Genomic DNA, 15,196 nt, shown 5'->3' on the forward strand with positions numbered 1-15,196 from the left:
CGTATTCAATATATTTCAAAATATATTTCAATAAATATATATATACTGCATGTTGAAATGCATTTTTATTACAAAATATATGAAAAAATATATTTAAAAATTCATTTAATATATTGTATGTCTTTAAAAATACAAATGTACATTTTTGGAATGCCTTTACAAATACTCTATATGTAAAAATATATGATAAAATGACTGTTTTATATGTTTAAAAAAATTTGAAGAACATATTTTTCAAAAATAGATTTTTAAAAATATTTTTCATATTTTTTTGTATTATATAAAAAATTTCAACATATTGGCCATATTCAATATTTATTTCAATATATATATATATATATATATATATATATATATATATATATATATTGAAATATATTGATTATGGCCAACATTTAAATATATTAAAATATATTTTGAAATTTATTGAATAGTGCCAAAATTGTAGAATTTCAAATATATGTCAATATATTTGGGAAGAATATTTTTAAAATATATTTCAAATATATTTTTCTTCCATGTGGGACCTGCTGTATTAAACAAACATTAGATATAAAAGAATTAAAGCAAATTTAATCCATAATACAGCTTTAATACCAATCCCATCAGCATGTGCAGTGCAAGAGTTAAAATCAACACATTCTTATAAAGCAAATAATAGTGCACAAAAATACAGTGTAAGAATGTAAAAATGTAAAGAGGTATTAAACCCAAAACTAAAAATGTAACATATTGCAGCTTACCAATCATGAGATGGGATGGCTGCATCTGTTTTCTTTGTCTTTTTACCCTCTCTGTTTTCGCCTGGTGATCCAGTGGGACACCATTCTGGATGAGGGAGCACAAGAGGCACAGCATAACGCAACATTGTCAGTCTAGGGGGAGCGTAATATTGAATGTATTAAAAGGTTTAAATACACTAACACATTGAATCCGAACTCCAGCTCACACTTTTTTAAGCAGCTACAGCAATTTTTTTGTTTTACCTTTTGGGATAAAGGTTCATGACCTGGCCATTTTTTTTTTTTTTGCGATACGGCGCTGCGTTACTGTAACTGACAATTGCGCGGTCATCCAACGTCACACCCAAATTAAATTTGCATCCTTTTTTTCTCCCACAAATAGAGCTTTCTTTCGGCGGATTGCCTGTGCTTTTTTTATTCTTTGCGCTATATATAAATAATAAAAAAAAACTATTCTGAAAAAAATATATATATATATTTTTGACCTTTTGCTATTAAACAAGTCCGGTAAAAAATTTTTAAAAATCAAATTTTTTCATAAATTTAGTCCAAAATGTATTTTGCTCCGTGTCCTTGCTGAAAAAAAAATCCCAATATGTTTAAATTAATTAGTTTACGTGAAAGTTATAGTGTCTACAAATGGCTATATTGATATATGCTGGAATTTTTTTTTTTTACTAGCAATGGTAGTGATCAGCGACTTATAGCGGGACTGCGGTAGGCATTCTGACACTGGGGGGAACTCACTTGGTGTCACTGACATCCCCAGTGACACCAATACAGTGATCAGTGCTAATAAAAAGAGCCACACTGCCCAATGCGTTTCATCAATGGATAGTCCAGCAGTGTATGGCCCTGACCTTTCATAGTCTCAATCCTATACATCCCAAATACTAATAAAACAATTCACTAACATCATGAAATCAATGCATAGCACAGGTATATAAACTGTAGAGAATGCACAAACAGTGCCAATATGTCATACTGCCCCTGCCTTGTCCCGGCCCTGTTTATACAGTATATAATATATTAGTGCTGTCTTATTTTGCATGCAATTCAATACAGAAATACTGAAGCAAAAATATGTAGAAAATGGATCTCCTATTGAAAAAATTATAGTTACCAAGGAATTATTCATTTAAGGGTTCAAGTAGTAGGGATTGCAAAAATGGAGTTTTAATATAGGTTTCTATATGCAATATAAAGAGATATAAAACAATTGGAGGCTGAGTTGAGGGGTTCTAGGATTCCTGAGCCCATATATAAGGCATTTTTTTCACTACTATCTGCTGAGCGCGGTATGTGATTTTAGCACAAACAGGTGTGAACCATCTTGGAATTAGGACTTTCAATTTCATTCTACTCACTATATTCTATCTTTTGGAGTGGGACTATTTAATTATTATATTTTTTTCTCTATGATTTTTTTTTGTATTATTTAACATTTTTTTGAGTGTTTATTTATTTGCGCTGTTTTGATTTTTTTGTTAGAAAACAATATACAGAAAATATTGTCCCACCCTTAAAATGGATCATGTGTTTGGGACCGCATCTCCCAGAAATTTCTAAGTGTATTTACGGGAATGCTCCTGATTTTGGAGATACTGTCCAAAATCCTGTATCCTGTATAAATTCAGTATTCAGGCCATTAAGATGTAAATATTTAAAATATATTTTTCTTTCATGTGGGTATGATATTAAAGCCCACTGCAGTGCTGTCACATATGCATACAGCTGGTATAAAACAGTAATAAAAGTTAAACTTCGGAAAGCTGGGCAAACTATAAATTAACATGGAAAGGCAAATAGTTTCCAAAAGCTGCCAGCATGAAAAAAAAACTTTAGCAGAATCCCAGGATCCTACTGTGCAACAGTGTTTTCTTCCTCCCTGGAAACTGTGGAAGTCTGGTCACTTTGTTTTGAGTGAAATGGGAGTAAATAACGGCCCAAAATGACTCTATGTTGTGTAAACCAGAACAATAAATTGGGCTGGAATTCCACTTAAATTGATTTTAGAATAAAACTAAATAGAAGATCAGGAGATAGTTGGAATGCTTCTTGGGTGCTGATATTGTCCCACCTGGAGGCTAGGAGGTAAATATTTTAAAAACTTCATGTGATATCAGTTATGTGTTCTTGAGAAAGATGTGACTATTATTACCTCAAACTTTAAACCTTCTGTGTACTCAACTTCTTCATCTTCTATTATATAAGCCGACCCCGTTCTTCGTAGAGTAGACCTCCACTGAAGTCTTCCAGCTGACTACATTCTCAGCACCAACTGACCTCCCTGGTAAGTATACGCTGGAATATCTTTATTATATTATTCATCCTATTATAATTATTTATAAGGAAAGAATCCTCGGTATTCAGCTTTCAGGTAAAGTATAAATGACTCCTCTGTTTTATTTTAATTTTAAAAGCTGCCAAGATTCCTGCTATTATTTTTCCCATAATGATTTATTTCGCACAATGAATGGGAAAATTCAAATTGATTCACAAAATTCAAAAAAGATAATATTAAAAGTGGCCAACCTAGAATCAAACCGGCTATTGTACGCATTTCACAATCATAATTGTACGATTACTAAAAACATAATGAAGCAAGTCAGAGAAATTTTATCGTTGTGCCCAGAAAATAATTTTTTACAATTTTGATAAACCTTTTATTAAACTCTAAATTCTAAATATCTTTCCCTTATTAGGAAATATTATTGATATGCTAATATACAGTATTTATACTTAAAATATTGTAACAATAACATCAGTACAGCAATCGATCCTCGGTAGAGATCCCCTCCAGAATAGTAAGTAACTTCTTCACCTTCAATAAACCTCCAAATGGTAGAAACTCCCGTCCGATGGTCAGGGAATGAATAAAGTGGAAAGGAAACTCGTAGTGTAGTATTTAAAATCTAATTCAATAAATTTATTTTGGTTCCACGTACATCAGTGAATAAGACAACCAGTATGGTAAAACAGGATGTTTCTAACCGACAAGATGGCCACCGTCCCTCCAGAGCGTAACGACGTCACAGGGCGAGGCTCCACCCCATACTTAAGCTTTTGCCTACAGGGCATACCCCCCTTCCTGCCCAAGCCAATTTTCAGCTTTCAGCGCTGTCGCATTTTGCCTGACAATTGCCCGGTCATGCAACACTGTACCCATATGAAATTTTTAGCATTTTTTTTTAAACAGATAAAACTTTATTTTGGTGTTATTTATTCACCACTGGGATTTTTATTTTTTGCAAAATAAACCAAAAACAACTGAAAATGTTGAAAAAAATTTTTTTTCTTAGTTTTTGTTATAAAATTTTGTAAATAAGTGATTTTTCTCCTTCACTGATGTGCGCTAATGAGGCTGCACTGATAGGCTGCACTGATGAACACTGATAGGTGGCACTGATGGGCACTGATGAGGAGGCACATGTAGGTGTCACTGATGGGCACTGACAGGCATCACTGATGGGCAACGAAAGGCAGCACTCATATATGGCACTGATAAGCTGCACTGATGGTCACTGATAGGTGCCACTGATGAGGAGGCACTGGTAGGTGGCACTGATGGGCATTGACAGGCATCACTGATGGACACCGAAAGGCAGCACTCATATATGGCACTGATAGGCTGCACAGACTGCCACTGATAGGTGGCACTGACTGGCACTGTTAGGTGGCACTGATGGGCATTGATAGGCGGCACTGATATGCGGCATTGATGTGCACTGGTAGGCACTGATATGTGGCATTGATGTGGCACTGATGGACACCGACAGGTGACATTGATGGGCACTGACAAGTAGCACTGCTGGGGCTACACTGATCATCAGGGCACACTGATCATCAGTGTCCTGATCATCAGTGTACATGTCCCCTCTGAGGAATGCTGATTACCGGCTCTCCTCACGAGCTGTCAGCGGGAGGAGAGGAATGCCGATAACCGGCATTTCCTTATTACATGAGATCTGCCGTGATTGGACACAGCTGATCACATGACAGAGCTGACGTCATCAGCTCTTTCCATTGATTGTGATTTGCTGTGTCCCAGGGACACAGCGCACCACCGATCACCGCGCTGCATGCCCCCGTGGGAGGACATCATATGACATCCTCCTAAAACGGGAGAACCCCCTTGTGCCCGTCATTACCTTATATGGCAGGTGGGAGGTTGTTAAAATATTGTTCTTTTATGCCCTTATTAGGAGATAGTACAGTAGAAAGCTAGCATTCATAAATTATATTCCTTATATTGATCAATTATTTTCACATAATTTCAATGGTCTACTTCACTCCAAACCTGGAACAAATTCTAATCACAGAAACCATTATCTGGGGACTCTCCTCATTTATACAAGAAAAACCCTCTAGAAACCATTAGTCCAGTTTGTAAAGAAGATAACTATAAACTGATTTTCAATCTAATATCCTTTAGTAATGGTTGAGTGAGGAGTAGAGTGGGAAGACCAGGTGAGGCAAGAGGCATCAACGTTTAAGATATAGGGTCCTGGAAACCATAGACAATGGAAATTGGGCTTCGGTTCTTGTGAACCAACTCCAATGACGTCTAAGATCCTCCTTTTATCTGATTAAGGAAAAAGATAGATGAAGACCCCTTAATCATTTTTTAATCCCTGAGGAACCAGATCCAGTAAGGTCTAAAAGGCATCAAGCAAATCCATGTCATTTTAAAACACTCTACCTGCCCATAATGGGCTCCAGTGTAGAGTGGGAAGCCCGGGTGAGGCAAGAGGTATCTCATTTAGGATAGAAAGTCCTGGAGCCAATAGACAATGGAGCTTTTGCTCCAGCTACTACAGCTGAAGTTTTAGCAGTTCCTCTGTTTGATGTTCTGGGATGGCGGGTCAGCAAGCCCACATCGCAATCTACCAGTCACCTGGCCAAGATGTACTGGTTGCTGAACCCCTCTATAGACAATGGAGATTGGAACTTCTGTTCTTGTGAACCAGCTCTAATGGAATCTAAGTACCTGCTGTGCTCTTCATTTTGTGGGATTGAGGAACAAGATAGATGAAGACCCCCTTAGTCATTGTGTTATCCAGGTCTGGGAAGCATCAAGCAAATCCATTTCATTAAAAAAATCTCTACAAACTCTACCTGCCCATAATGGGCTCCAGGTCTTCGTGAACTTTTTTCTGAAACCATTAGTTCAGTTTGTAAAGAAGATAACTATAAAATGATTTTCAATCTAATATCCTTTAGTAATGCTTGAGTGAGGAGTAGAGTGGGAAGCCCGGGCGAGGCAAGAGGCATTTCATTTAGGATAGAAAGTCCTGGAGACCATAGACAATGGATTTCTGCATTGCACTTAGTCATTGTGTTATCTATGGGGAACCAGGTCCAACAAGGTCTGGAAATCATCAAGCAAATCCATGTTAATAAAAAAAACCTCAACCTTCCCGTAATGGGCTCCAGGTGTACGGGATCTTTTCTGATGATTTAGACCACAGGTGTCAAACACAAGGCCCATGGGCTGAATCTGGCCCTCCGGGCCATTTAATGTGGCCCTTGCACCTCTCCTGCAGGTACCCTCTTGTCTCAGCCCCCACCTTGTCTCAGCAGTCAGCAGCAGAGAGGAAAATAGAACTCCTCTGCCAAATCCTGCACCTCTCAGTGCAGCTGCAGCACCCCCTCATCTCTGCCTCCCCTGGTCTCAGCAGTCAGCAGACTCTGGTAACTGACTCCACTCCTCCTCTGGTCCTCCTCCAGACCCTGCAATTTCTGCTTTTCAGCTCTGCCCCGAAAGGGGGTGCACCATGATGTTAGGGAGAGTGTGGGATTCTTGACATCTGATGTAATGGGGGTGGGGTGTTCTGGACATCTAGTCTTCCAGATACAACCGGCCCTTTGAGGGCAACCACAATGCTGATACAGCCTGCGATGGATTGGAGTTTGACACCCCTGATTTAGGCTATTGTACTGGAACAACCATTTTATGTGTGGATAACATTAGGGGGCCTTATGTTCTTATGCTGTTACACAGTTAATATTTATGTTAATGTACATGAGAATTCATATAGTTTATTTTTTGTACCATTTCCTATGGACATTTCAATAGTTAGTTATGCTGCCATCCGGTGGCCTTATTTGGTAATGCATTTGTTTTATATTACCTCCCTGAGATCTATGACACAATTCCTTTGTATATGAAGCTCCTCCCTTCTTCTTGAGTACATCACTTCCTGTGTCATGGATGCAGCTAACAGACCACATGTAACAGGGACACATGTATCCTGCATAGTACGCTACAGAAAGTATCATCTTTTGACCGCATAATACTGGAAACCATTCATTCTGCTGTATCCTGTTTCACATGTACAGAATAAAGCAACTTCTGGATGAACACAGTATTGGTGAGTTCAAGCTATCTGATAAGGATTGCCCACAGTGATTATATCTGCTTATACAGGCTAGGCAGAGAGGTCTCACAAGGGATAAATCGCTATCACAACAATCTGAGTCAGAATAGTCAAAAGATGCATAGAATCCCTACAGCCTGCTGTGTATATGTGTGTGCCTAATCTGCAATCAAGCTCAGTGCCATCCGCCATCTTGCAAAGCACATGGTCGCACAAGCTTACTGCACTTCATGTGAATATTGAAAACTGTTTCTCTGCATTGAACTGTGTTACCCCACCTGTCTAAGCTGCTATTCGTCTTCTTAAAGAGACAGTACCAATTTTTGCAGAACAGTAAAAAATGTCTAGACAAGGCTCTGAACACTCCTTTATGGCCGAACCAATGCAGATACATCATTCCTCTGAACCAGCAGACGTACAGGGAGCAGATTCTGCAGACATTACCAAACAGAGAGTAAAACCCAAACGTACAATAAAACCGACACAAAAACTCAGGGAAAACTATGAAGCCACTAGAGATGAGTTCTCCAGTAATCTTTCAGACCTCTGGGACTGAACTTCACAATGCATGTCAGTTTTGTCACACTTTAATGATCAACCTGCTGAATTAAGAGACTCTATAAATCGCCTATCTGCTACGTATGAACGCTACCAGCGGCTGTCTGTAAAATACTCAGCTTTCTTGCAGGACTCTAATATAGAGGATTCTTCAGCAGAACTGACCAGGACTGATGCACTAAACCAACAAAGGGATCTTGCAGTGCAAAATGCTAAGTTTAAAGCAGAACTCCGCATTACTCAACTGCAGGAGACCAGATCTCACAGATCCACCTCAACCAAGCGCACTGCACTTTCTTCTAGATCCTCTCGCTCCAGAAGTTCCACGTTAAGCGATAAGCTAATAGAGGCCCGCGCTGATGCTGAATCGAAAAAGGCGCAAAGCTCTTTTACCAGAAAGGAACAAGATAGCTCAACAAGCAGAGATGATAGCTCAGCAAGCAGAGATGGAAGCTAAAAGCAAAGCTCAACAAGCAGAGATGATAGTTCAGCAAGCAGAGATGGAAGCTAAAAGCAAAGCTCAGCAAGCAGAGATGGAAGCTAAAAGCAAAGCTCTCCAAGCACAAATGGCTTCTCAACAAGCAGAGGCAGATTCCCAAATAAAGATTCTGCAGATGGAAGGGGAGGAAGCAGCTTCCCTAGCAAGGCTGAAAGTCCTTGAACAAGCAATGGGACAAAGTACTAATTCAGACTGCCTTATCCCCGCAGAACTGGAAGATCCAGTTGAACGCACCAGTGAATACGTATTAAAGCATAACATTTGCGAAGATACAGAGTCATCTCCTGTACCTCCTACTAACAACACTGTTCTGACTCTCAACACAGAGACCTCTCAGCTCCATATGCCTAAGCCTCTTCAAATCTACAACACAAGTACATCTATGCAGCAAACCACATCAACTCCTGCCAACAACAAGGTGACTTCCAGTGACAAGTCGCAGCTCAAGCCACAGCCAGCACAAGCCTTAGAGACTACACCACAGTTAAACGCTCATGCAACATCATTTTACCCTGGTAAATCTCACCCTACATCACCAGAGAACTTTCACACCCAAGGGGTTTCACAAGTTACTTTGGCACCAAAGAGTGAGAGATCAGACTTGAATGACTTTGCCAGATATATGATTCGCCGTGAGCTCATTAACACCAGCCTCTCAAGGTTTGACGACTGTCCAGAGAGCTACAGGGCCTGGAGATCAACCTTCAAGGCTGCTATTGCTGATCTCAACCTTACTACTAAGGAAGAACTTGATTTGCTCATAAAGTGGCTGGGACCAGAATCTGCAGATCGTGTTAAAAGACTGAGAACAGTACATGTTGACCACCCAGATGCAGGTCTTGTTGCTGCATGGGCAAGACTTGAGCAAGCCTATGGTAGCTCTGAAGCCATAGAGAGTGCTCTATTCAAGAGACTGCAAAACTTCCCAAAAATAGGAAACAAAGACTATCGCAGGCTCCAAGATCTAAGTGACCTCCTCATGGAGCTAGAGTTGGCAAAGACAGACCCACGTCCATCTGGACTAAGCTTCCTGGACACCGCTCATGGTGTCAACCCAGTGGTGTCTAAACTGCCATACGGCCTGCAAGAGAAATGGGCACAACAGGGCTCAAGGTACAAAAGAGACTATAACGTATCCTTTCCTCCATTCTCATACTTTTGCAGGTTCATTAGTGATCAAGCCTGGACGAGAAACGATCCCAGCTTCAGCTCCAGTGAACTAAACTTGCCTGCTTCATCCTCATCATCATCAAGGCATGATAACACAGCAGCTAAACGTAGAGACTATACTAGAGCAATATCTGTTAAAAGGACAGACATCTCACCCTCCACAACCTCACCTACTGACCAAGGCATTGTGGATGCCAGAGATAAAGACCCTAACCGTTAGTGTCCTATTCACAAGAAGCCTCACCCTCTTAAGAAATGTCGTGGGCTTAGGGTAAAGCCTTTACAAGAGTGCAGGGAGATTCTCCAGAAACTTGGAATATGCTACAAGTGCTGTGCTTCTTATAACCACTTTGCTAAAGACTGTAAAGTTGTCATCAAGTGCACAGAATGCGGTAGCGACAGACATGTTACAGCCATGTATCCTACTCCACTTCCAGACAACCCGCAGCAGCTACCTACCTCAACCCCTGTCTCAAATTATGGCGGGGAGCAACAAAGTCATGCTCTAACCAAAAGTAATGTTTCTTCTTCATGCACAGAAGTCTGTGGAGAGGGACTGGATCACAAATGCTGTGCCAAGATATGCCTAGTCAAGATATACCCAAAGGATCATCCTGAGGAAGCTGCTAGGATGTATGCCATAATAGATGAACAGAGCAACAGATCCCTGGTTAAGCCTAAATTCTTTGAGATCTTTGGCTTAGAAGGTCACGCCACACCGTATACTCTCAGAACCTGTTCTGGTTGTGTAGAGACCTTTGGCAGAAGGGTCGATGGATTCATGGTCTCTCATATCAAGGATGGAGAAGGCATACCCCTCCCAACATTAGTTGAGTGTGATCAGATACCAGACGAAAGAGGAGAGATTCCTACTCCAGAAGCTGCATATCATCATCCTCACTTAAGGCACCTTGCTGATGAGATTCCTGCGATGGACAAGAGTGCTGAAATCTTGGTCCTGCTAGGAAGAGACATTCTCAGAGTACATAAAGTACGCAACCAATGCGATGGACCTAATGATGCCCCTTATGCACAAAGACTTGACCTAGACTGGGTAATAGTGGGCGATGTATGCCTGGACAGAACGTCATCTGAGATCCACTCCTTCAAAACTTACATGTTGGGAAATGGACGTGCATCCCACTTCAAACAGTGCCCTCACCATTATGAAGTAAAGGAGAAGTCTCTTGACATCATCCAAGTACCTGATGTTACTCCTGTTCTTTGTGATGACAACCTAGGTACCACAGTGTTTTGTACTACAAGTGATGACAACAAAATAGCCTCGTCAGTCGAAGATAGAGAGTTCATCAAAATAATGGACAAAGAATTCTTCCAGGATCAGTCTAACAGCTGGATCGCACCATTACCTCTTCGTGCTGCAAGGGCCACACTCCCAACCAATTGTGAACAGGCTCTATCCAGATTCAACTCACTTCAACGAACAATAAAGAACAGGCCTGAAATGAAGGAACATTTCATCGCTTTTATGAAAAGGATCTTTGACAATGATCACGCCGAACCAGCGCCACCACTTCAAAGACACGATGAGTGCTGGTACCTGCCTTTCTTTGGAGTGTATCATCCATGTAAGCCAAAACAAATCAGGGTAGTATTTGACTCCAGTGCCAAGCATCAAGGTGTATCCCTGAACGATGTTCTTCTCACTGGCCCAAATCTAACCAACAACCTTGTAGGTATACTTATGAGATTTAGAAGAGAACCAGTTGCCATAACTGCTGATATTGAGCAAATGTTTCATTGCTTCATTGTACGTGAAGACCATAGGAACCTCCTAAGGTTTCTGTGGCACCGTAACAACAACATGGACAATGAGATAATTGAATACCGCATGAAGGTACATGTTTTTGGAAATAGTCCCTCACCCGCTGTTGCAACATATGGTTTACGAAGGACTGCCCTTGATAGATAAAAGGAGTATGGTGCGGATGCTCGACACTTCGTTGAGAGAGACCTTTATGTTGACGATGGACTTAAGTCTTTACCTACAGACGAAGAAGCCATAGACCTGCTCCAAAGGACACAAGGTATGCTTTCCAAGGCTAACCTCAGATTACACAAGATTGCCTCGAATAGTGTCGCTGTTATGAAAGCCTTTCAACCTGGCGATCATGCCACTGGGTTTAAAGATTTAAATCTTGGGATGGACATGCCACCTGTACAGTGAAGTCTGGGCCTACGGTGGGACTTATTAAAAGATACCTTCGGCTTTCAAGTCAGCTCTGCAGACAAACCATTTACCAAGCGTGGTGTTCTGTCAGTGGTGAACAGCTTATATGATCCATTGGGATTTGTGGCTCCCATCACCATACAAGGTAAAGCCTTACTTAGACAGTTCTCAGAGTCTATTAAAGATTGGGATGCTCCGCTGCCTACAGACAAGCTTCCAAAGTGGGAGTCCTGGAAACAATCTCTACATGCCTTAGATGGAATCAGTATACCATGCTGTTACACCTCAGCTTCCCTTGCTACAAGTCAGGGAAAAGAGCTTCACATCTTCTCAGAAGCATCTGCCATAATCAGTTCAAGACCACTTGTTCCAGTTTCTACAGATCCAGAGACCCCAATTATTCTTACCCCAGCTACTCTACTTACCCAGAAGCTTGGGTCCGTTCCTATTCCACCTGGAAACTTTAAAGCAGGAAATCTGTGCTATGACCAGTGGAAGCGAGTACAACACCTCTCCAACTGCTTCTGGAATCGTTGGAGAATGGAGTATATTTCTACTCTGCAAGGACGCAGAAAATGGCAACGCCTGAACCCTAACATTAAAGTTGGAGATCTCATTCTGCTGAAGGACCAGCAAGCTGAAAGAATCGAGTGGCCTATGGGACTCATTGTAAAGAGCATTCCTAGCGATGACGGCAGGGTACGCAAGGTGGAGGTGAAAGTTGCAAGACAAGGGACTGTAAAGACTTTCAGCAGACCTATCACGGAACTTGTTCTGCTCTTACCCTTTGGAGAATGAACTTGCTTGCGTATGCTGCTGGATCCAACCTGTGACTTCAAGAAGGAAGTGTCTTGAACTTTAATTGATACAACTTGAAGCCTTACATTATAATTGTTGCACTATATGCATGTTCCCTTTTTTATGTCTTTCAGGTCTTCAAGACATCAAGCAAATTGCACTGTTGTTTATTTGCAATTGTATAACTACCGTTATGGTTTAAATAGTGACATTTACAATGCCAGATGGGGAGTATGCTGTTACACAGTTAATATTTATGTTAATGTACATGAGAATTCATATAGTTTATTTTTTGTACCATTTCCTATGGACATTTCAATAGTTAGTTATGCTGCCATCCAGTGGCCTTATTTGGTAATGCATTTGTTTTATATTACCTCCCTGAGATCTATGACACAATTCCTTTGTATATGAAGCTCCTCCCTTCTTCTTGAGTACATCACTTCCTGTGTCATGGATGCAGCTAACAGACCACATGTAACAGGGACACATGTATCCTGCATAGTACGCTACAGAAAGTATCATCTTTTGACCGCATAATACTGGAAACCATTCATTCTGCTGTATCCTGTTTCACATGTACAGAATAAAGCAACTTCTGGATGAACACAGTATTGGTGAGTTCAAGCTAACTGATAAGGATTGCCCACAGTGATTATATCTGCTTATACAGGCTAGGCATAGAGGTTTCACAAGGGATAAATCACTATCACAACAATCTGAGTCAGAATAGTTGTTTTGAGTCACCTTTTTCTTTTTGCCTTCTTTTTCTTTCCATGTGATCCACAGAGCCCAAAGATGTTCACCTTGAAGAAATCCCTGTTATTCTTTTTATTTCTTGGGATCGTCTCCTTGTCTCTCTGCAAGCAAGAGTAAGTATGAAGAAAACATTTTTTATTTAATTATAGACTTAAAAGCTTAACTCCAGGCAAAACAGTAAAACATATCGGTGAAATATATACAGTCTATGAGAATTGTGTTTTACCTACCAAATCATTTTTATGTCTGTTTATTCAGTCCTGGGATTTGCACAGCTCTGCCACACAGCACAGCCCTGTGCAAGGGGACCTCATTTTTCTCCGCTGCAGTTAAGTTTCAGGTCTTGCCCTTCCCCCAGCCTGTGACTGGATATTGAAAGGAGAAGCAACAAACTGATGAGCTCATCTCTCTGCCACTCTGCTCTCTCCTTCTATCAACATGCTCTTTGTATTGCTTTTCCTCGTCTGAACTCTGCTGTACAGGGACTGCAAGAGGCTGATACCAGGTCATGTTCTGGGGTGCATTATTGTATATATGTTTAGGTGCCTGGAGTTCATCTTTAAAGTGTACTGGGGCTTTTACAGAGGTTAAAACCCATATTGGATTCTAAAAATGCATATTAGTAGGACAGTACATTAGGTGGGGGGGATCTCTATGACTGTTACAGCAATAAAAACCTGACAGAGTTTTTAATCCTAGAAATACAGAAAGCAGTGCCAGACCAAAACCAGATCAAAGGTCCAAGACAATTCTAATTGTTGGTAAATAGGTCATATAAAATGGCCAACATGTTTCGTGGACAATACTCCACCTTCATCAGGGCTCAGTGTTACTAAACCCTGGACCCTGCATTCTCTATATCCGCTCTCCCTCGACCCCGTATTCACTATATCCGCTCTCCCCGGACCCCGTATTCACTATATCCGCTCTCAACGGACCCTGCATTCACAATATCCGCTCTCCCTGGACCCCACATTCACTATATCCGCTCTCCCTGGACCCCACATTCACTATATCCGCTCTCCCTGGACCCTGCATTCACTATATCAGGTCTCCCCGGATCCTACATTCACTATATCCGGTCTCCACGGACCCTGCATTCACTATATCCGCTCTCCCCGGACCCTGCATTCACTATATCCGCTCTCCCCGGACCTTGCATTCACTATATGCGCTCTCCCCGGACCCCGCATTCACTATATCCGCTCTCCATGCACCCTACATTCACTATATCCGCTCTCCCCGGACCTTGCATTCACTATATCCGCTCTCCCCGGACCCTGCATTCACTATATTCGGTCTCCCCGGACCCCGCATTCACTATATCCGCTCTCCCCGGACCCTGCATTCACTATATCCGCTCTCCCATGACCTTGCATTCACTATATCCGCTCTTCCCGGACCCTGCATTCACTATATCTGCTCTCTCCTGATCCCGCATTCACTATATTCGCTCTCCCCGGACCCCACATTCACTATATCCGCTCTCCCTGGACCCTGCATTCACTATATCTGCTCTCCCTGGACCCTACATTCACTATATCCGGTCTCCTCGGACCCGGCATTCACTATATCCGCTCTCCACAGACCCCATATTCACTATATTCGCTCTCCCCGAACCCTGCATTCAGTATATCTGCTCTCCCCGGACCCCGCATTCACTATATCCGCTCTCCCCGGCCCCCGCATTCACTATATCCGTACTCCCCAGACCCTGCATTCACTATATCTGCTCTCCCCGAACACTGCATTCACTATATCCGGTCTCCCTGGACCCTGCATTCACTATATCCACTCTCGCCGGACCTTGCATTCACTATATCCAGTCTCCCCGGACCCTGCATTCACTATATCCAGTCTCCCCGGACCCTGCATTCACTATATCCAGTCTCCCCAGACCCTGCATTCACTATATCTGCTCTCCCCAAACCCTGCATTCACTATATCTGCTCTCCCCAAACCCTGCATTCACTATATCCAGTCTCCCCGGACCCTGCATTCACTCTATCCGGTCTCCCCGTACCCTGCATTCACTATATCTGCTCTCCACGGACCCTGCATTCACTATTTAATGATTCCTGTGTCCTCCCTCAGGAGA

General features: G+C 41.7%; 1 long non-coding RNA gene across 1 annotated transcript in view; it reads left to right on the forward strand.

The window, feature by feature from the left end:
• The first annotated feature begins 2,940 nt into the window (after positions 1-2,940).
• The window catches only part of LOC149466320 (uncharacterized), a 68,045-nt gene continuing 55,789 nt past the window's right edge, over positions 2,941-15,196 (forward strand). Inside the window, exon 1 of the long non-coding RNA XR_016312134.1 lies at positions 2,941-3,036. This is a non-coding gene — a long non-coding RNA (uncharacterized LOC149466320). The remainder of the gene's footprint in view (positions 3,037-15,196) is intronic.

This window comes from Staurois parvus, unplaced genomic scaffold, assembly GCF_062004578.1.
Source record: "Staurois parvus isolate SC_StPar_1 unplaced genomic scaffold, SC_StPar_1.0 ptg000132l, whole genome shotgun sequence".
Lineage (NCBI taxonomy): Eukaryota > Metazoa > Chordata > Amphibia > Anura > Ranidae > Staurois > Staurois parvus.